The following is a 22,091-nucleotide window of genomic DNA, read 5'->3' on the forward strand; positions in this document are numbered from 1 at the left end:
TAGACTGCTAAACAGCAATAATGCTGCTAACAGCCATAATGCTGCTAAACAGCCATTAGACTGCCAAACAGCCATTAGAGTGCTAAACAGCTATAATGCTGCTAAACAGCCACTAGACTGCTAAACAGCCATAATGCTGCTATACAGCCATAATGCTGCTAAACAGCCATAATGCTGCTAAACAGCCATAATTGCACTAACAGCCATAATGCTGCTAAACAGCCATTAGACTGCTAAACAGCCATTAGACTGCTAAACAGCCATAATGCTGCTAAACAGCCATTAGACTGCTAAACAGCCATTAGACTGCTAAACAGCCATTAGACTGCTAAACAGCAATAATGCTGCTAAACAGCAATAATGCTGCTAACAGCCATAATGCTGCTAAACAGCCATAATGCTGCTAACAGCCATAATGCTGCTAAACAGCCATTAGACTGCTAAACAGCCATTAGACTGCTAAACAGCCATAATGCTGCTAAACAGCCATTAGACTGCCAAACAGCCATTAGAGTGCTAAACAGCTATAATGCTGCTAAACAGCCACTAGACTGCTAAACAGCCATAATGCTGCTATATAGCCATTAGAGTGCTAAACAGCTATAATGCTGCTAAACAGCCACTAGACTGCTAAACAGCCATAATGCTGCTATACAGCCATAATGCTGCTAAACAGCCATAATGCTGCTAACAGCCATAATGCTGCTAAACAGCCATTAGACTGCTAAACAGCAATAATGCTGCTAACAGCCATAATGCTGCTAAACAGCCATTAGACTGCTAAACAGCCATTAGACTGCTAAACAGCCATAATGCTGCTAAACAGCCATTAGACTGCCAAACAGCCATTAGAGTGCTAAACAGCTATAATGCTGCTAAACAGCCACTAGACTGCTAAACAGCCATAATGCTGCTATACAGCCATAATGCTGCTAAACAGCCATAATGCTGCTAAACAGCCATAATTGCACTAACAGCCATAATGCTGCTAAACAGCCATTAGACTGCTAAACAGCCATTAGACTGCTAAACAGCCATAATGCTGCTAAACAGCCATTAGACTGCTAAACAGCCATTAGACTGCTAAACAGCCATTAGACTGCTAAACAGCAATAATGCTGCTAAACAGCAATAATGCTGCTAACAGCCATAATGCTGCTAAACAGCCATAATGCTGCTAACAGCCATAATGCTGCTAAACAGCCATTAGACTGCTAAACAGCCATTAGACTGCTAAACAGCCATAATGCTGCTAAACAGCCATTAGACTGCCAAACAGCCATTAGAGTGCTAAACAGCTATAATGCTGCTAAACAGCCACTAGACTGCTAAACAGCCATAATGCTGCTATACAGCCATTAGAGTGCTAAACAGCTATAATGCTGCTAAACAGCCACTAGACTGCTAAACAGCCATAATGCTGCTATACAGCCATAATGCTGCTAAACAGCCATAATGCTGCTAAACAGCCATAATGCTGCTAAACGGCCATAATGCTGCTAACAGCCATAATGCTGCTAAACAGCCATTAGACTGCTAAACAGCCATAATGCTGCTAAACAGCCATAATGCTGCTAACAGCCATAATGCTGCTAACAGCCATAATGCTGCTAAACAGCCATTAGACTGCTAAACAGCCATAATGCTGCTAAACAGCCATAATGCTGCTAAACAGCCATAATGCTGCTAAACAGCCATAATGCTGCTAACAGCCATAATGCTGCTAAACAGCCATAATGCTGCTAACAGCCATAATGCTGCTAACAGCCATAATGCTGCTAACAGCCATAATGCTGCTAAACAGCCATTAGACTGCTAAACAGCCATTAGACTGCTAAACAGCTATAATGCTGCTAAACAGCCATTAGACTGCCAAACAGCCATTAGAGTGCTAAACAGCTATAATGCTGCTAAACAGCCACTAGACTGCTAAACAGCCATAATGCTGCTATACAGCCATAATGCTGCTAAACAGCCATAATGCTGCTAAACAGCCATTAGACTGCTAAACAGCCATAATGCTGCTAAACAGCCATAATGCTGCTAAACAGCCATAATGCTGCTAACAGCCATAATGCTGCTAAACAGCCATAATGCTGCTAAACAGCCATAATGCTGCTAACAGCCATAATGCTGCTAAACAGCCATTAGACTGCTAAACAGCCATAATGCTGCTAAACAGCCATAATGCTGCTAAACAGCCATAATGCTGCTAACAGCCATAATGCTGCTAAACAGCCATTATACTGCTAAACAGCCATTAGACTGCTAAACAGCCATTATACTGCTAAACAGCCATTATACTGCTAAACAGCCATTAGACTGCTGAACACCCATAATGCTGCTAAACAGCCATAATGCTGCTAAACAGCCATAATGCTGCTAAACAGCCATTAGACTGCTAAACAGCCATAATGCTGCTAAACAGCCATAATGGTGCTAAACAGCCATTAGACTGCTAAACAGCCATAATGCTGCTAAACAGCCATTAGACTGCTAAACAGACATAATGCTGCTAAACAGCCATAATGCTGCTAAACAGCCATAATGCTGCTAAACAGCCATAATGCTGCTAAACAGCCATTAGACTGATAAACAGCCACTAGACTGCTAAACAGCCATAATGCTGCTAAACAGCCATTAGACTGCTAAACAGCCATAATGCTGCTAAACAGCCATAATGCTGCTAAACAGCCACTAGACTGCTAAACAGCCATAATGCTGCTAAACAGCCATTAGACTGCTAAACAGCCATAATGCTGCTAAACAGCCATTAGACTGCTAAACAGCCATTAGACTGCTGAACACCCATAATGCTGCTAAACAGCCGTAATGCTGCTAAACAGCCATAATGCTGCTAAACAGCCATTAGACTGCTAAACAGCCATTAGACTGCTAAACAGCCATTAGACTGCTAAACAGCTATAATGCTGCTAAACAGCCATTATACTGCTAAACAGCCATTAGACTGCTAAACAGCCATTAGACTGCTAAACAGCCATTAGACTGCTAAACAGCCATTAGACTGCTAAACAGTAACCGGAAGGTTGCAAGTTCAAACCCCCGAGCTGACAAGGTACAAATCTGTCTTTCCGCCCCTGAACAAGAGGGTTAACCCACTGTTCCTAGGCCGTCATTGAAAATAAGAGTTTGTTCTTAACTGACTTGCCTTGTTAAATAAATAAAGGTCAATAATAAAATACATTCACTATAAACACTTATTCACACACACTACATTGTCACTCTCACACATTCACATACACTACACATGCACAAATACCAACATAACACACACACACGTTTGTGTTACTATCCTTGCGGGGACCAAACAATTTTATTTATTTTATCCTATTTTCCTTTACCCCTAACCCAACCGTAACCCTAACCCTAACTCTTAGCCTAAACCTAACCCCTTACCCCTAACCTTAATTGTAACTAACCCTAACCCCTAAAATACCCTTTTCCCCAGCAGCCACTTGTCAGAATGTTCCTTATTTTCCTATCCTTGTGAGGACTTCTGACTTCTGGTCCCCACAAGGACAGTAAAACCAAAAACACACTCACACTTTCACACTCACAACACGCTGCTGATCCTCAGCTCTTTATTATGTAACCTGATGCCTTGTCACTTACATGTCTACCTCAAATACCTTATTATTATCTATCCTGATGTCTAGTCACTTTACCCTGCCTTCATGTACATATCTACCTCTAATACCTTATTATTATCTACCCTGATGCCTAGTCACTTTACCCTGCCTTCATGTACATATCTACCTCAAATACCTTATTATTATCTATCCTGATGCCTAGTCACTTTACCCTGCCTTCATGTACATATCTACCTCAAATACCTTATTATTATCTACCCTGATGTCTAGTCACTTTACCCTGCCTTCATGTACATATCTGCCTCAAATACCTTATTATTATCTATCCTGATGCCTAGTCACTTTACCCTGCCTTCATGTACATATCTACCTCAAATACCTTATTATTATCTATCCTGATGCCTAGTCACTTTACCCTGCCTTCATGTACATATCTACATCATTATTATCTATCCTGATGTCTCTTTACCCTGCCTTCATGTACATATCTACCTCAAATACCTTATTATTATCTATCCTGATGTCTAGTCACTTTACCCTGCCTTCATGTACATATCTACCTCAAATACCTTATTATTATCTACCCTGATGTCTAGTCACTTTACCCTGCCTTCATGTACATATCTACCTCAAATACCTTATTATTATCTACCCTGATGTCTAGTCACTTTACCCTGCCTTCATGTACATATCTACCTCAAATACCTTATTATTATCTACCCTGATGTCTAGTCACTTTACCCTGCCTTCATGTACATATCTACCTCAAATACCTTATTATTATCTATCCTGATGTCTAGTCACTTTACCCTGCCTTCATGTACATATCTACCTCAAATACCTTATTATTATCTACCCTGATGTCTAGTCACTTTACCCTGCCTTCATGTACATATCTACCTCAAATACCTTATTATTATCTATCCTGATGTCTAGTCACTTTACCCTGCCTTCATGTACATATCTACCTCTAATACCTTATTATTATCTATCCTGATGTCTAGTCACTTTACCCTGCCTTCATGTACATATCTACCTCAAATACCTTATTATTATCTATCCTGATGTCTAGTCACTTTACCCTGCCTTCATGTACATATCTACCTCTAATACCTTATTATTATCTATCCTGATGTCTAGTCACTTTACCCTGCCTTCATGTACATATCTACCTCAAATACCTTATTATTATCTATCCTGATGTCTAGTCACTTTACCCTGCCTTCATGTACATATCTACATCATTATTATCTATCCTGATGCCTAGTCACTTTACCCTGCCTTCATGTACATATCTACATCATTATTATCTATCCTGATGCCTAGTCACTTTACCCTGGTACTTCCTGTATATAGCTCCACATTGATCTGGTACTTCCTGTATATAGCTCCACATTGATCTGGTACTGGTATTTCCTGTATATAGCTCCAGATTGATCTGGTACTTCCTGTATATAGCTCCACATTTATCTGGTACTCCCTGTATATAGCTCCACATTGATCTGGTACTTCCTGTATATAGCTGAATTCTTCTGTATGTTATTCGTATTGTGTTACCCTCTATGTATTGTAATGTGATTTACTCTGCATCGTCAGGAAGCGCTCATAAGCACGGTAAAGTGAGTCTTGTTTCTTTGTGCTTTGATTTGAAATCCTTGAATTTATTTGGTGCATCATCCTCCCCATAGCAAACAATGTAAACCCAATGCAATCCAACCTCCCGGCCTCCAGAGCTTCTGCTGTAAGGGTTGCAGGTAACTGAACAGCTTGTTTTGAACAATATATTTTTGAAAGAGTAAAATGTACACATATACTTCACTTTTATGAGCATTTTAAACATAATCCACAGGAGGAGAGGAGAGACAGAGAAAGGAGGAGAGACAGGGAAAGGAGGAGAGACAGGGAAAGGAGGAGAGACAGGGAAAGGAGCAGAGACAGGGAAAGGAGGAGAGACAGGGAAAGGAGGAGAGACAGGGAAAGGAGGAGAGACAGGGAAAGGAGGAGAGACAGGGAAAGGAGGAGAGGGACCATGGCAGGTGGACGGCTTAGATTAGTATTCTTACTCTCTTTATTTCTCAGCATGAAATCTCAGCACAACATCCCATCACACCTCCAGGGAATGGAAAGCATGAATATATATATTTATCTCTCTCTCTCCCTCTACTTCTGTCACTCATCCTCTCACTCTTCCTCCCTCTCCCTCTACTTCTCTCACTCATCCTCTCACTCATCCTCCCTCTCTCTCTCTCTCTATCATTCTCCCTCTTTTTTTTCCTGTACATTCTAAACATTTCATATCATAAGCTGGTTTTAGACTGTCAAGATGGAGAGACAGTTCTGTAGCTATTGTTGTTTAAGAGAGAGACAGCACACCGTTGACAACAGAGACGTTGGTCAGAAGCAAGCTGTTCAGTTGCATACGACATATGTTCCTAAATTAGTGTGATATCAAATTCATCAGCGACCCCCCCCCCCCCCCCCCCCCCCCCTCATAATATCAGAACACCACTCTTACTTTAGAGTGTGATAAAAAACATACATCATACAAGCAGTTTTATCATGACGTGTGCATGATGACAGCAGTAACACACTGAAGATCCTCCTCTTGGCATCTAACATGTAGCCGTTTTAAATTAAGCAGTTTTCTTGCAATTCTACACGTTTTTCCATGGGGTAGAATGTGCCAGTTGCTGTTTCAAGCTTATACTACAATAATAATTGAGTTGATGGAGTACTGTGCATCCCAGAAACCCATGTTGTGGATCAAAGGGTTAAGAACAGAACTTGTGGATTAATACATTGTATTGAATTGCACCCGCTAAACTTTCCACATGGATCGTTTGTTAAATCTGTTGTTGTTTAATCTGTTGTCAATATTTTGTTTAATTATTTCTCTATTTTATTGATCTGGCCCTTCAGTACCTCATGCGGCCAGATCAGAGTCTCTCTGTGTTTCTGCATGGTTAAAGTGTGCAGCATTGTGTCTCTCTATATTTCACCAATTACTGGCCCTTCAGCAGAGCCACCACACCACTCAGTGAGATGAGAGGTTATTCATTTAAATGAAACGCTTCCAACTTTCTCTCACACAGGTAGCTCTCTATCCTTCACTCCTCAGAGTGAGAGAGAGAGAGAGACAAAGAGACAGAGAGTGAGAGAGAGGGAGCAATAGAGAGAGAGAGAAAGAGAGAGAGAGAGAGAGAGCGAGAGACAGAGAGAGAGAGAGAGAGAGAGAGCGAGAGAGAGAGAGAGAGAGAGAGAGAGAGAGAGAGATGGAGAAATGGAGAGGCGGAGAGAGAGACTGAGACCACTACTTCTATTATTATTGCTGTTGGTCCCACTATATACAGTGCCTTGCGAAAGTATTCGGCCCCCTTGAACTTTGCGACCTTTTGCCACATTTCAGGCTTCAAACATAAAGATATAAAACTGTATTTTTTTGTGAAGAATCAACAACACAATCATGAAGTGGAACGACATTTATTGGATATTTCAAACTTTTTTAACAAATCAAAAACTGAAAAATTGGGCGTGCAAAATTATTCAGCCCCTTTACTTTCAGTGCAACAAACTCTCTCCAGAAGTTCAGTGAGGATCTCTGAATGATCCAATGTTGACCTAAATGACTAATGATGATAAATACAATCCACCTGTGTGTAATCAAGTCTCCGTATAAATGCACTGCGATAGTCTCAGAGGTCCGTTAAAAGCGCAGCCCAATTTTTCAGTTTTTGATTTGTTAAAAAAGTTTGAAATATCCAATAAATGTCGTTCCACTTCATGATTGTGTCCCACTTGTTGTTGATTCTTCACAAAAAAATACAGTTTTATATCTTTATGTTTGAAGCCTGAAATGTGGCAAAAGGTCGCAAAGTTCAAGGGGGGCGAATACTTTCGCAAGGCACTGTATATATATATACAATTATTTCTATATGTATACTTTGACAATGTAAGTAATAATGAACTTGCCATGTCAATAAAGTCAATTTAATTGAATTGAGAGAGACAGAGACAGAGAGAGAGAGAGAGAGAAGAGAGAGAGATAGTGAAAGAGAGGCAAAAATGGAGAGTGGGGAGAGAGAGAGAAAGAGAGAGAGAGAGAGCTAGAGAGAGAGAGAGAGAGAGAGAGAGAGCTAGAGAGTGAGAGAGAGCTAGAGAGAGAGAGAGAGAGAGAGAGAGAGAGAGAGAGAGAGAGCTAGAGAGTGAGAGAGAGCTAGAGAGAGAGAGAGAGAGAGAGAGAGAGAGAGAGAGAGAGAGAGAGAGAGAGAGAGAGCTAGAGAGTGAGAGAGAGCTAGAGAGAAAGAGAGAGAGAGAGAGAGAGAGAGAGAGAGAGAGAGAGAGAGACAGTAAATCTCAGTAAGACACAAATAATGGTGTTCCATAAAAGGTCCAGTCGCCAGGACCACAAATACAAATTCCATCTAGACACCGTTGCCATAGCGCCACAGGTATCTTCCACAAAGCTGTGAACGATCTGAGTGACAAGGCAATAACCCTATGCCGTCAAAAGGAACATGAAATTCGACATACCAATTAGGATCTGGCTAAACACTTGAATCAGTTATAGAACCCATTGCCCTTTATGGTTGTGAGGTCTGGGGTCCGCTCACCAACCAAGACTTCACAAAATGGGACAAAGACCAAATTGAGACTCTGCATGCAGAATTCTGGAAAAATATCCCGCTAATTATCCCGCTAATGATCAAAATCCAGAAAAGAGCTGTTAAAAATTCTACAACCACCTAAAAGGAAGCGATTCCCAAACCTTCCATAACAAAGCCACCACCTACAGAGAGATGAACCTGGAGAAGAGTCCCCTAAGCAAGCTGGTCCTGGGGCTCTGTTCACAAACACAAACACACCCCACAGAGCCCCAGGACAGCAGCACAATTAGACCCAACCAAATCATGAGAAAACAAAAAGATAATTACTTGATACATTGGAAAGAATTAACAAAAAAGCAGAGCAAACTAGAATGCTAATTGGCCCTAAACGGAGAGTACACAGTGGCAGAATACCTGACCACTGTGAATGACCCAAACTTAAGGAAAGCTTTGACTATGTACAGACTCAGTGAGCATAGCCAGGAGAGAGAGAGAGAGAGAGAGAGACCGAGAGAGAGAGAAAGAGAGAGAGAGAGAGAGAGAGAGAGAGAGAGAGAGAGAGAGAGAGAGAGAGAGAGAGAGAGAGAGAGAGAGAGAGAGAGAGAGAGAGAGAGAGAGAGAGAGAGAGAGAGAGAGAGAGAGAGAGAGAGAGAGAGAGAGAGAGTGAGAGAGATAGAGAGAGAGAGAGAGAGAGAGAGAGAGAGAGAGAGAGAGACAGAGAGAGAGAGAGAGAGACAGAGAGAGAGGGAGAGAGAGACTGAGAGAGATAGAGAGAGAGAGAGAGAGCCAGAGACAGAGAGAGACAGAGAGAGAGATTAGGTAAAAAAATGATAACAAATGTTCACCAAGACATATTACATGATTGTGTTAGAGGTTTCTTGATAATTGTATCAAAGTAGATCATCTAACAATTGTTCTAGGCATCCGTTAGGATCTCTGTCAGCTTCAGTATCATGTGCTAAAACCTACAGAAGCATGAAAGGGCATCCTGCTGAGGAAATGGCTATGGGGTAAATTGAGTCCATCGTTGAGAGCCAATGGCAAGTTGAGCAAATTTAAGTGTTTTCTTCCCAGGCAAAATGCAAGGTAGAGAATAACTTTGAGGAGCATGTGAATAACCTTTGTAGCAATTTAAAGGGAACAGTTTGGACATAATGGGAAAAAGATTAGACCAAAAGGTGTGGACACAACAGGTAGATGACACATAAGACCAAAACATGACAAGGATTTGAGTGAGACCAACTGGTGCTGTAGTGACTGGGTGAGTCTCTCCCTGTAGTGACAGGGAGACTCTCTCGGAATAGACAGGGTGAGTCTCTCTCCATAGTGACAGGCTGAGTCTCTCTCTGTAGTGACAGGGAGACTCTCTCGGAATAGACATTGTGAGTCTCTCTCTGTAGTGACAGGGTGAGTCTCTCTCAGTAGTGGCAGGGTGAATCTCTCTCCATAGTGACAGGGTGAGTCTCTCTCTGTAGTGACAGGGTGAGTCTCTCTCAGTAGTGACATGGTGAATCTCTCTCAGTAGTGGCAGGGTGAATCTCTCTCCATAGTTACAGGGTGAGTCTCTTTCTGTAGTGACAGGGAGACTCTCTCGGAATAGACAGGGTGAGTCTCTCTCTGTAGTGACAGGGTGAGTCTCTCTCAGTAGTGACAGGGTGAGTCTCTCTCCATAGTGACAGGGTGAGTCTCTCTCTGTAGTGACAGGGAGACTCTCTCGGTAGAGACAGGGTGAGTCTCTCTATGTAGTGACAGGCTGAGTCTCTCTCAGTAGTGACAGTGTGAGTCTCTCTCTGTAGTGACAGGGTGAGTCTCTCTCAGTAGTGACAGGGTGAGTCTCTCTCAGTAGTGACAGGGTGAGTCTCTCTCGGTAGTGAAAGTGTGAGTCTCTCTCGGAAGTGACAGGGTGTTTCTCTCACGGTAGTGACAGTGTGAGGCTCTTTCAGCAGTGAAAGGGTGAATCTCTCTCAGTAGTGACAGTGTGAGTCTCAGTAGTGCAAGAGTGAATCTCTCTCAGTAGTGACAGTATGAATCTCTCTCAGTAGTGACAGTGTGAGTCTCAGTAGTGCAAGAGTGAATCTCTCTCAGTAGTGACAGTGTGAATCTCTCTCAGTAGTGACATGGTGAATCTCTCTCAGTAGTGGCAGGGTGAATCTCTCTCAGTAGTGACAGGGTGAATCTCTATCGGTAGTGACAGGGTGAATCCCTCTCAGTAGTGACAGTGTGAGTCTCAGTAGTGCAAGAGTGAATCTCTCTCAGTAGTGACAGTGTGAATCTCTCTCAGTAGTGACATGGTGAATCTCTCTCAGTAGTGGCAGGGTGAATCTCTCTCAGTAGTGACAGGGTGAATCTCTATCGGTAGTGACAGGGTGAATCCCTCTCAGTAGTGACATGGTGAATCTGTCTCAGTAGTGACAGGGTGAATCTCTCTCAGTAGTGGCAGGGTGAATATCTCTCAGTAGTGACAGGGTGAATCTCTATCGGTAGTGACAGGGTGAATATCTTTCAGTAGTGACAGGGTGAGTCTCAGTAGTGAAAGGGTGAATCTTTCTCAGTAGTGAAAGGGTGAATCTTTCTCAGAAGTGACAGGGTGAATCTCGCTCAGTAGTGACAGGGTGAGTCTCTCTCAGTAGTGACAGGGTGAGTCTCTCTCAGTAGTGACAGGGTGAGTCTCTCTTGGTAGTGACAGTGTGAGTCTCTCAGTAGTGACAGTGTGAGTCTCTCTTGGTAGTGACAGGGTGAATCTTTCTCAGTAGTGACAGGGTGAATCTCTCTCAGAAGTGACAGGGTGAATCTCTCTCAGTAGTGACAGGGTGAGTCTCTCTCAGTAGTGACAGGGTGAGTCTCTCTCAGTAGTGACAGGGTGAGTCTCTCTCGGTAGTGACAGTGTGAGTCTCTCAGTAGTGACAGTGTGAGTCTCTCTTGGTAGTGACAGGGTGAGTCTCTCCCTGTAGTGACAGGGTGAATCTCTCTCAGTAGTGGCAGGGTGAATCTCTCTCAGTAGTGACAGGGTGAGTCTCTCTCAGTAGTGACAGGGTGAGTCTCTCTCAGTAGTGACAGGGTGAGTCTCTCTCGGTAGTGACAGTGTGAGTCTCTCTCAGTAGTGACAGTGTGAGTCTCTCTTGATAGTGACAGAGTGAGTCTCTCTTGGTAGTGACAGTGTGAGTCTCTCTCAGTAGTGACAGTGTGAGTCTCTCTTGGTAGTGACAGGGTGAGTCTCTATTGGTAGTGACAGGGTGAATCTCTCTCAGTAGTGACAGGGTGAATCTCTCTCGGTAGTGACAGTGTGAGTCTCTCTCGGGAGTGACAGGGTGAATCTCTCTCAGTAGTGACAGGGTGAATCTATCTCAGCAGTGACAGTGTGAGGCTCTCTCAGTAGTGACAGTGTGAGTCTCTCACTGTATTGACAGGGTGAGTCTCTCTCAGTAGTGACAGGGTGAGTCTCTCTCGATAGTGACAGTGTGAGTCTCTCTTGGTATTGACAGGGTGAGTCTCTCTGGGTAGAGACAGGATGAATCGCTCTCGGTAGTGACAGTGTGAATCTCTCTCAGTAGTGAGAGTGTGAGTCTCTCTCTGTAGTGACCGGCTGAATCTCGCTCAGTAGTGACAGTGTGAGTCTCAGTAGTGAAAGAGTGAATCTCTCTCATTAGTGACAGGGTGAATCTCTCTCAGTAGTGACAGTGTGAGGCTCTCTCAGTAGTGACAGTGTGAGGCTCTCTCAGGTGTGACAGTGTGAATCTCTCTCTGTAGTGACAGTGTGAGTCTCTCTCGGGAGTGACAGTGTGAGTCTCAGTAGTGAAAGAGTGAATCTTTCTCAGTAGTGACATGGTGAATCTCAATCAGTAGTGACAGTGTGAGGCTCTCTCAGTAGTGACAGTGTGAGTCTGTCTCTGTAGTGACAGTGTGAGTCTCTCTCTGTATTGACAGGGTGAGTCTCTCTCGGTAGTGACAGGGTGAGTCTCTCTCGGTAGTGACAGTGTGAGTCTCTTTTGGGAGTGACAGGGTGAATCTCTCTTAGTAGTGACAGTGTGAGTCTCAGTAGTGAAAGAGTTAATCTCTCTCAGTAGTGACAGGGTGAGTCTCTCTCGGTAGTGACAGTGTAAGTCTCTCTCTTTAGTGACAGTGTGAGTCTCTCTCGGTAGTGACAGCGTGAGTCTCTCACGGTAGTGACAGTGTAAGGCTCTCTCAGTAGTGACAGTGTCAGTCTCTCTCTGTATTGACAGGGTGAGTCTCTCTCAGTAGTGACAGTGTGAGTCTCTCTCAGTAGTGACAGTGTGAGTCTCTCTCTGTATTGACAGGGTGAGTCTCTCTCAGTAGTGACAGGGTGAGTCTGTCTCAGTAGTGACAGTGTGAGAGTCTCTCTGTATTGACAGGGTGAGTTTCTCTCAGTAATGACAGGGTGAGTCTCTCTCGGTAGTGACAGTGTGAGTCTCTCGCGTGAAGTGACTGTGTGAGTGTCTCTTGGTAGTGACAGGGTGAGCCTCTCTTGGTAGTGACAGGGTGAGTCTCTCTCGGGAGTGACATGGTGATTCTCTCTCGTTAGTGACAGGCTGAGTCTCTCTCGGTCGTGACAGGGTGAGTCTCTCTCAGTAAGTAGAGAAAGATAGTTAGAGAGCAACAGAGAGAGAGGTAAAGAGAGATATAATTGAACATACCATATATATAGAGAGAGCGAGGGTTAGAGAGAGAGAATGAAATAGAGAGGGGTGGAGACCAACGGAAAGAGAGAGAGAGAGATGGGTGGAGACAGACAGAGAGAGGGGTGGAGACAGACGGAGAGAGAGAGAGAGGGGTGGAGACAGACGGAGAGAAAGAGAGAGAGAGGGGTGGAGACAGACTGGGAGAGAGAGGTAGAGACAGACGGAGAGCGAGAGAGAGAGAGGGGTGGAGACAGATAGAGAGAGAGGGGTGGAGACAGACGGTGAGAGAGAGAGTGGTGGAGACAGACGGGGAGAGAGAGAGTGGTGGAGACAGACGGAGAGAGAGAGAGAGAGAGGTCGAGACAGACGGAGAGAGAGAGAGAGAGAGGTCGAGACAGACGGAGAGAGAGAGAGAGAGAGAGAGAGAGGTCGAGACAGACGTAGAGAGAGAGAGAGAGAGAGCGAGAGAGAGAGATGGGTGGACAGATGGAGAGAGAGAGAGAGAGAGAGAGGGGGTGGAGACAGACAGAGAGAGAGAGAGGGGTGGAGACAGACGGGGAGAGAGAGAGGGGTGGCGACAGACAGAGAGAGAGAGAGAGAGGGGTGGAGACAAACGGAGAGAGAGAGAGAGAGGGGTGTGGAGATAGACGGGGAGAGAGAGAAAGGTGGAGACAGACGGAGAGAGAGAAAGAGAGAGGGGTGGAGACAGATGGAGAGAGAGAGAGAGGGTGGAGACAGACAGGGAGAATGAGAGGGGTGGAGACAGACGGAGAGAGAGAGAGAGGTGTGGAGACAGAGAGAGAGGGGTGGAGACAGAGAGAGGGGTGGAGTCAGATGGAAAGAGAGAGAGAGAGGGGTGGAGACAGTGAGAGAGGGGTGAAGTCAGATGGAAAGAGAAAGGGGTGGAGACAGTGAGAGAGGGCTGGAGACAGTGAGAGAGGGGTGGAGTCAGACGGAAAGAGTTAGAGAGAGGTTGTGGAGACAGTGAGAGAGGGGTGGAGTCAGACGGAAAGATAGAGAGAGGGGTGGAGAAAAACAGAGAGAGATAGAGAGAGGGGTGGAGACAGAGAGAGAGGGGTGAAGACAGACAGAGAGAGAGAGAGATGGGTGTAGACAGAGAGAGAGGGGTGGAGACAGACAGAGACAGAGAGAGAGGGGTGGAGACAGACAGAAAGAGAGAGAGAGGGGTGTAGACAAACGGAAAGAGAGAGAGAGGGGTGGAGACAGACAGAAAGAGAGAGAGAGGGGTGTAGACAAACGGAAAGATAGAGAGAGGGGTGGAGACAGACAGAAAGAGAGAGAGAGAGGTGGAGACAGACAGAAAGAGAGAGAGAGGGGTGGAGACAGACCGAGAGAGAGAGAGGGGTGGAGACAGAGAGAGAGGGGTGGAGACAGATGGAGAGAGACAGAGATAGAGGGGTGGAGTCAGACGGAAAGAGAGAGAGAGGTGTGGAGACAAACGGAAAGAGAGAGGAGTGGAGACAGACGGAAAGAGAGAGAGAGGGGTGGAGACAGACGAAGAGAGAGAGAGGGGTGGAGACAGACGGAGAGAGAGAGGGATGGAGACAGATAGAGAGAGGGGTGGAGTCAGACTGAAAGATAGAGAGAGGTGTGGAGACAGAGAGAGAGGGGTGGAGACAGACGGAAATAGAGAGAGAGGGGTGGAGACAGAGAGAGAGGGGTGGAGACAGACGGAAATAGAGAGAGAGGGGTGGAGACAGACGGAAATAGAGAGAGAGGTGTGGAGACAGAGAGCGAGGGGTGGAGTCAGACGGAAAGAGAGAGAGAGGGGTGGAGACAGACACAGTCAGAGAGCAGGAGAGAGGATTCATAGAGAGAGGGGGGAGAAAGAGAGAGTGGAATAGACAGAGCAAGAGGGCTGATTTTCCTGAGGTTATCCTCAGCAGCTGTCATCTCTTCATCACAGGAACAAAATCACCTTGGTCTGGCTGGCCGGTATGCAGTGTACAGGTGACAGGAAGGTGCTGCGGGAGGCTGCGGGAGTTACTGGGAGGGTAGAGAGAGGTACTGGGAGGGTAGAGAGAGGGTAGAGAGAGGTACTGGGAGGGTAGAGAGAGGTACTGGGAGGGTAGAGACAGGGTAGAGAGAGGTACTGGGAGAGTAGAGGTACTGGGAGGGTAGAGAGAGGTACTGGGAGGGTAGAGAGAGGTACTGGGAGGGTAGAGAGAGGTACTGGGAGGGTAGAGAGAGGGTAGAGGGAGGTACTGGGAGAGTAGAGAGAGGTACTGGGAGGGTAGAGAGAGGTACTGGGAGGGTAGAGAGAGGTACTGGGAGAGTAGAGAGAGGTACTGGGAGGGTAGAGAGAGGTACTGGGAGGGTAGAGAGAGGTACTGGGAGGGTAGAGAGAGGTACTGGGAGGGTAGAGAGAGGGTAGAGAGAGGTACTGGGAGAGTAGAGAGAGGTACTGGGAGGGTAGAGAGAGGTACTGGGAGGGTAGAGAGAGGTAGTGGGAGGGTAGAGAGACGTACTAGGAGGGTAGAGAGAGGTATTGGGAGGATAGAGAGAGGGTAGAGTGAGGTACTGGGAGGGTAGAGAGAGGGTAGAGGGAGGTACTGGGAGGGAAGAGGGAGGTACTGGCAGGGTAGATAGAGGTACCGGGAGGGTAGAGGGGGTACTGGGAGGGTAGAGAGAGGTACTGGGAAGGTAGAGGGAGGTACTGGGAGGGTAGAGAGAGGGCAGAGGGAGGTACTGGGAGGGTAGAGGAAGTTTAGAGAGAGGGTAGAGAGAGGTACTGGGAGGGTAGAGAGAGGGTAGAGGGAGGTACTGGGAGGGTAGAGAGAGGGTAGAGGGAGGTACTGGGGGGGTAGAGGGGGGTACTGGGAGGGTAGAGAGAGGGTAGAGGGAGGTACTGGGAGGGTAGAGGGGGTACTGGGAGGGTAGAGAGAGGTACTGGGAGGGTAGAGGGAGGTACTGGGGGGGTAGAGGGAGGTACTGGGAGGGTAGAGAGAGGGCAGAGGGAGGTACTGGGAGGGTAGAGAGAGGTAGTGGCAAGGTAGAGAGAGGTTCTGGGAGGGTAGAGAGAGGTTCTGGGAGGGTAGAGAGAGGGTAGAGGGAGGTACTGGGAGGGTAGAGACAGGTAGTGGGAGGTTAGAGGGAGGGTAGAGAGAGGTACTGGGAGGGTAGAGGGAGGGTAGAGGGAGGTAATGGGAGGGTAGAGAGAGGTAATGGGAGGGTAGAGAGAGGTCCTGGGAGAGTAGAGGGAGGTACTGGAAGAGTAGAGGGAGGTACTGGGAGGGTAGAGGGAGGGTAGAGAGAGGTACTGGGAGGGTAGAGAGAGGTACTGGGAGTGTAGATAGAGGTACTGGGAGGGTAGAGGGAGGTACTGGGAGGGTAGAGGAAGGTACTGGGAGGGTAGAGGAAGGTACTGGGAGGGTAGAGGGAGGTACTTGGAGGGTAGAGGGAGGTACTGGGAGGGTAGAGAGAGGTACTGGGAGGGTAGAGGGAGGGTAGAGGGAGGTACTGGGAGGGTAGAGGGAGGTACTGGGAGGGTAGAGAGAGGTACTGGGAGGGTAGAGGGAGGTACTGGGAGGGTAGAGGGAGGTACTGGGAGGGTAGAGAGAGGTACTGGGAGGGTAGAGGGAGGTACTGGGAGGGTAGAGGGAGGTACTGGGAGGGTAGAGAGAGGTACTGGGAGGGTAGAGGGAGGGTAGAGGGAGGTACTGGGAGGTTAGAGGGAGGTACTGGGAGGGACTTGAGGGAGGGACTGGAGGGAGGGACTGGAGAGAGGGACTGGGGGGAGGGACTGGAAAGAGGGACTGGAGAAAGACTGGAGGGAGGTGAGGACTGGAGGGAGGTGAGAGGGAGGTACTGGGAGGGTAGAGAGAGGTACTGGAGTGTAGAGAGAGGTACTGGGAGGGTAGAGGGAGGTACTGGGAGGGTAGAGGGAGGTACTGGGAGGGTAGAGAGAGGTACTGGGAGGGTAGAGGGAGGTACTGGGAGGGTAGAGGGAGGTACTGGGAGGGTAGAGAGAGGTACTGGGAGGGTAGAGGGAGGGTAGAGGGAGGTACTGGGAGGGTAGAGGGAGGTACTGGGAGGGACTTGAGGGAGGGACTGGAGAGAGGGACTGGAGGGAGGGACTGGAGAGAGGGACTGGGGGGAGGGACTGGAGAGAGGTTGACTAGACCGTGGGACTGGAGGGAGGGACTGGCGAGAGGGGTGATCAGGGACTGGGGGGACGGGGGATCAGGGACTGGAGAGAGGGTGATCAGGGGGAGTAACCTCCCTTTCTTCTTTCTCCCTCAGTCTGGGCCTCTTCTCACCCTGTTGCATGTTCAGAATGTCAAGGCATCAAATATTAATATGATCCTTGTGTCTCGTGTTGTTTTTCTCAGAGATTGTGTAGCAACTTGATCTCATCTATACACTCATCAATACAGAGGAGAGGAGAGGAGAGGAGAAGCGAGGAGAGGAGAGGAGAGGAGAGGAGAGGAGAGGAGAGGAGAGGAGAGGAGATGAGAGGAGAGGAGAGGAGGAGAAAAGGAGAGGAGAGGAGGAGAGGAGGAAAGGAGGAGAAGAGGAGGAGCGGAGAGGAGGAGAGGAGGAACTGAGGAGAGAAGGCACTGAGGAGAGAAGGAGAGGTGGAGCAGAGGAGAGGAGGAGAGGAGAGAAGGAAGAGAGGAGAGGAGGAGCAGAGGAGAGGAGGAACTGAGGAGAGGAGAGGAGGCACTGAGGAGAGAAGGAGAGGAGGAGAAGAGGAGGAGAGGAGGATTGGAGGAGAGGAGGATAGGAGAGGAGGAACTGAGGAGAGAAGAAGAGGAAGAGGAGAGGAGGAGAGGAGGAAAGGGGAGTAGAGGATGCACTGAGGAGAGAAGGAGAGGAGGAGAGGAGAGGAGGAACTGAGGAGAAGGAGAGGAGAGGAGGAGAAGAGGAGAGAAGGAGGAGAGGAGTAGAGGAGCTGAGGAAAGGTGGAGAGGAGGATAGTAGCTGAGGAAAGGAGGAGAGGAGGAGAGGAGCTGAGGAAAGGAGGAGAGGAGGAGAGGAGGAGAGGTCAGCACAACACAGTTTGTTTTCTGATTCTTCTGTTGGGAGATTACTATCACATCTGTTTCAGATCAAAGGCACTCATCAATTGAACATGTTTTAATGCTCAAAATAAGGCTTAAATAGAAACTTCATTACATTATGAATTACTGATTAGTTATGGAGGAACAATGAATAAATAGTTAAGCCCTTATTTATTCAGTTTCAAAACAATTAAAATATATGAAGTGGTGATATGAATCATATGTTGTTGCCCTCTTGCTGATCTGATATCTGTCAAGATGTTTCAGAACGTATAAGTTTTGCTCTAATGTTGTTTCTCAACATGATTTACCATTACCATTTAAAAGTTAAATTATGGCTAGCAGATGGTTGTAGATGATCAGTGAAAATGAAGAAGACATAGACCTAAAATAACACTAAACTGCAGAGGAGACATAATTCCTACCGCTAGACATGACATCACCAAAACACAACAACAGGAAGCTCCATCATCATTCCATCCTGCTTTGTTCTGTTCTCTACTTCCCCAAAACCTCTCTTCTTCACTCCCCCCCCACCCCCCACCCCTCCTGGTCTCTCCCAGGTCTGCATGAATGACAATGAGGAGACATTCTCCACCCCCTCCTGGTCTCTCCCAGGTCTGCATGCATCACAATGCAGGAGACATTCTCCACCCCCTCCTGGTCTCTCCCAGGTCTGCATGCATCACAATGCAGGAGACATCCTCCACCCCCTCCTGGTCTCTCCCAGGTTTGCATGCATCACAATGCAGGAGACATTCTCCACCCCCTCCTGGTCTCTCCCAGGTCCTCCACCCCCTCCTGGTCTCTCCCAGGTCCTCCACCCCCTCCTGGTCTCTCCCAGGTCCTCCACCATGACAGCTTTGTCACCAGGTCCTCTCTGGCCTGCTGCTCTGTAGGGAGCCAGGAGACACCTCAGTATAACCGGGCCTGCTGCTCTGTAGGGAGCCAGGAGACACCTCAGTATAACCGGGGCCTGCTGCTCTGAGGGATCCAGGAGACACCACAGTATAACCGGGCCTGCTGCTCTGTAGGGAGCCAGGAGACACCTCAGTATAACTGGGCCTGCTGCTCTGAGGGAGCCAGGAGACACCTCAGTATAACTGGGCCTGCTGCTCTGAGGGATCCAGGAGACACCTCAATATAACCGGGCCTGCTGCTCTGTAGGGAGCCAGGAGACACCTCAGTATAACTGGGCCTGCTGCTCTGAGGGAGCCAGGAGACACCTCAGTATAACCCCCCGCAGGCCTGCTGCTCTGAGGGAGCCAGGAGACACCTCAGTATAACCGGGGCCTGCTGCTCTGAGGGAGCCAGGAGACACCTCAGTATAACCGGGCCTGCTGCTCTGAGGGAGCCAGGAGACACCTCAGTATAACCGGGGCCTGCTGCTCTGTAGGGAGCCAGGAGACACCTCAGTATAACCGGGCCTGCTGCTCTGAGGGAGCCAGGAGACACTGCAGTATAACCGGGGCCTGCTGCTCTGAGGGAGCCAGGAGACACTGCAGTATAACCGGGGCCTGCTGCTCTGAGGGAGCCAGGAGTCACCTCAGTATAACCGGGGCCTGCTGCTCTGAGGGAGCCAGGAGACACCTCAGTATAACCGGGCCTGCTGCTCTGTAGGGAGCCAGGAGACACCTCAGTATAACCGGGCCTGCTGCTCTGAGGGAGCCAGGAGACACCTCAGTATAACCGGGCCTGCTGCTCTGTAGGGAGCCAGGAGACACCTCAGTATAACCGGGGCCTGCTGCTCTGAGGGAGCCAGGAGACACCTCAGTATAACTGGGGCCTGCTGCTCTGAGGGAGCCAGGAGACACCTCAGTATAACCGGGGCCTGCTGCTCTGAGGGAGCCAGGAGACACCTCAGTATAACCGGGGCCTGCTGCTCTGAGGGAGCCAGGAGACACCTCAGTATAACCGGGCCTGCTGCTCTGTAGGGAGCCAGGAGACACCTCGGTATAACCGGGCCTGCTGCTCTGAGGGAGCCAGGAGACACCACAGTATAACCGGGGCCTGCTGCTCTGTAGGGAGCCAGGAGACACTGCAGTATAACCGGGCCTGCTGCTCTGGAGGGGACCAGGAGATGTTACGTTGTCTCACACTGACCAAAGAACTAGCTCAACACACACCACACTCACACACACACACACGTACACACCATCACATGCACGTCAGTAATGATTTCCTGATTTTGTTGTAAATATCAAGTTGACAGGAAGTGCCTTTGCATTCCTTTATTTCCACCATTTGGTCATTGATTTGCTTTAATTTATTTAAAAAAAATTGCTTATCAGCGTGATTACATTTTTTTTTTTTAATCTTGGTGTGTGTTGGTGTTGTTTTTACACGTTGTTTTGCTTTAAATGAGCTCCCTGTAGAGTTGATTTACTAAATTGCAAAAAGGACTAAAGGTAATTCACATCAGTAATTAGGCTAGTGAGAAATACATTTACACAACTGAAATATGCCTTGTTATTTTAAAATAAAATAAAAACCTCATGGTTTGATATTACTGTACGCAGATTTAAAAAGCCCTCCTCTGGGTTTTTATTCATTAATTATTTCAAATGAAAATACAACGTTTTTATTTATTTTGTCTGTGAATACAACACTAGACCACCATCCATTGCTATTCCGGTTTGCAGTTCTTTAAATCCCTTAATGCCGAGCAAATGAAGCTCAGAGAAGACAAGAGGAAAAGACTAAAAAAAGGTGCATCCATTATTTCATCCCCCCCCCCCCCCCCCACTTCCTCTGAACAGCAGTATCACTTACAGCCATTTACTAAAACACAACACAGAACACTTCACTAACACACAGAACAAACAACACAGAACACTTCATTAACACACAACACATAACCCATTATTAAAACAGAACACTTAAGTAAAATACAGAACACTGAATACGTAATTAACACACACACAACACAAAACACAGGACACGTTATTTACACAAATAACTAAAGTTGCACATTTTGGGGAATATTCAGGGTTGGAAACTTTCCTTAGGAATTAACGGGAATATATGGGAATTAACGGGAATATATACAAATTTAATACCATTTAATTGTAGATGTTTTTTTCCATTGGCTATATTTACCATGTCGTATGGAGACAGAAACATAAATATTTGACCTTCTCATAAGTAGACATCATTACAAATGATTAAATCCTTCCAATAGATGTGAGCGCACATATTCCTTTTATTTAGAAATGACGCCGACAAAAACAATAAACAATACAAAACAACCGTGAAGCTTAAGGGCTATGTGCCACAAACCAAGTTAACTTCCCACACCGAAAGGAGGGAAAAGGGCTACCTAAGTATGGTTCCCAATTAGAGACAACGATAGCCAGCTGTCCCTGATTGAGAACCATAACCCGGCCAAAACATAGAAATACAAAACATAGAAATACAAAACATAGAAATACAAAACATAGATCCGCTGTGGCGCCTCTGGTGCGGGACGTAGATCCCGCTCCACCTCTGGCTCACCCCGCTTTGATGGCTCTCTGGTGCGGGACGTAGACCCCGCTCCACCTCTGGCTCACCCCGCTTTGATGGCTCTCTGGTGCGGGACGTAGACCCCGCTCCACCTCTGGCTCACCCCGCTTTGATGGCTCTCTGGTGCGGGACGTAGATCCCGCTCCACCTCTGGCTCACCCCGCTTTGATGGCTCTCTGGTGCGGGACGTAGATCCCGCTCCACCTCTGGCTCACCCCGCTTTGATGGCTCTCTGGTGCGGGACGTAGACCCCGCTCCACCTCTGGCTCACCCCGCTTTGATGGCTCTCTGGTGCGGGACGTAGATCCCGCTCCACCTCTGGCTCACCCCGCTTTGATGGCTCTCTGGTGCGGGACGTAGATCCCGCTCCACCTCTGGCTCACCCCGCTTTGATGGCTCTCTGGTGCGGGACGTAGACCCCGCTCCACCTCTGGCTCACCCCGCTTTGATGGCTCTCTGGTGCGGGACGTAGACCCCGCTCCACCTCTGGCTCACCCCGCTTTGATGGCTCTCTGGTGCGGGACGTAGACCCCGCTCCACCTCTGGCTCACCCCGCTTTGATGGCTCTCTGGTGCGGGACGTAGACCCCGCTCCACCTCTGGCTCACCCCGCTTTGATGGCTCTCTGGTGCGGGACGTAGACCCCGCTCCACCTCTGGCTCACCCCGCTTTGATGGCTCTCTGGTGCGGGACGTAGACCCCGCTCCACCTC

The sequence above is a fragment of the Oncorhynchus clarkii genome, chromosome 31, assembly GCF_045791955.1.
Source record: "Oncorhynchus clarkii lewisi isolate Uvic-CL-2024 chromosome 31, UVic_Ocla_1.0, whole genome shotgun sequence".
In the NCBI taxonomy this organism is placed as follows: Eukaryota; Metazoa; Chordata; class Actinopteri; order Salmoniformes; family Salmonidae; genus Oncorhynchus; species Oncorhynchus clarkii.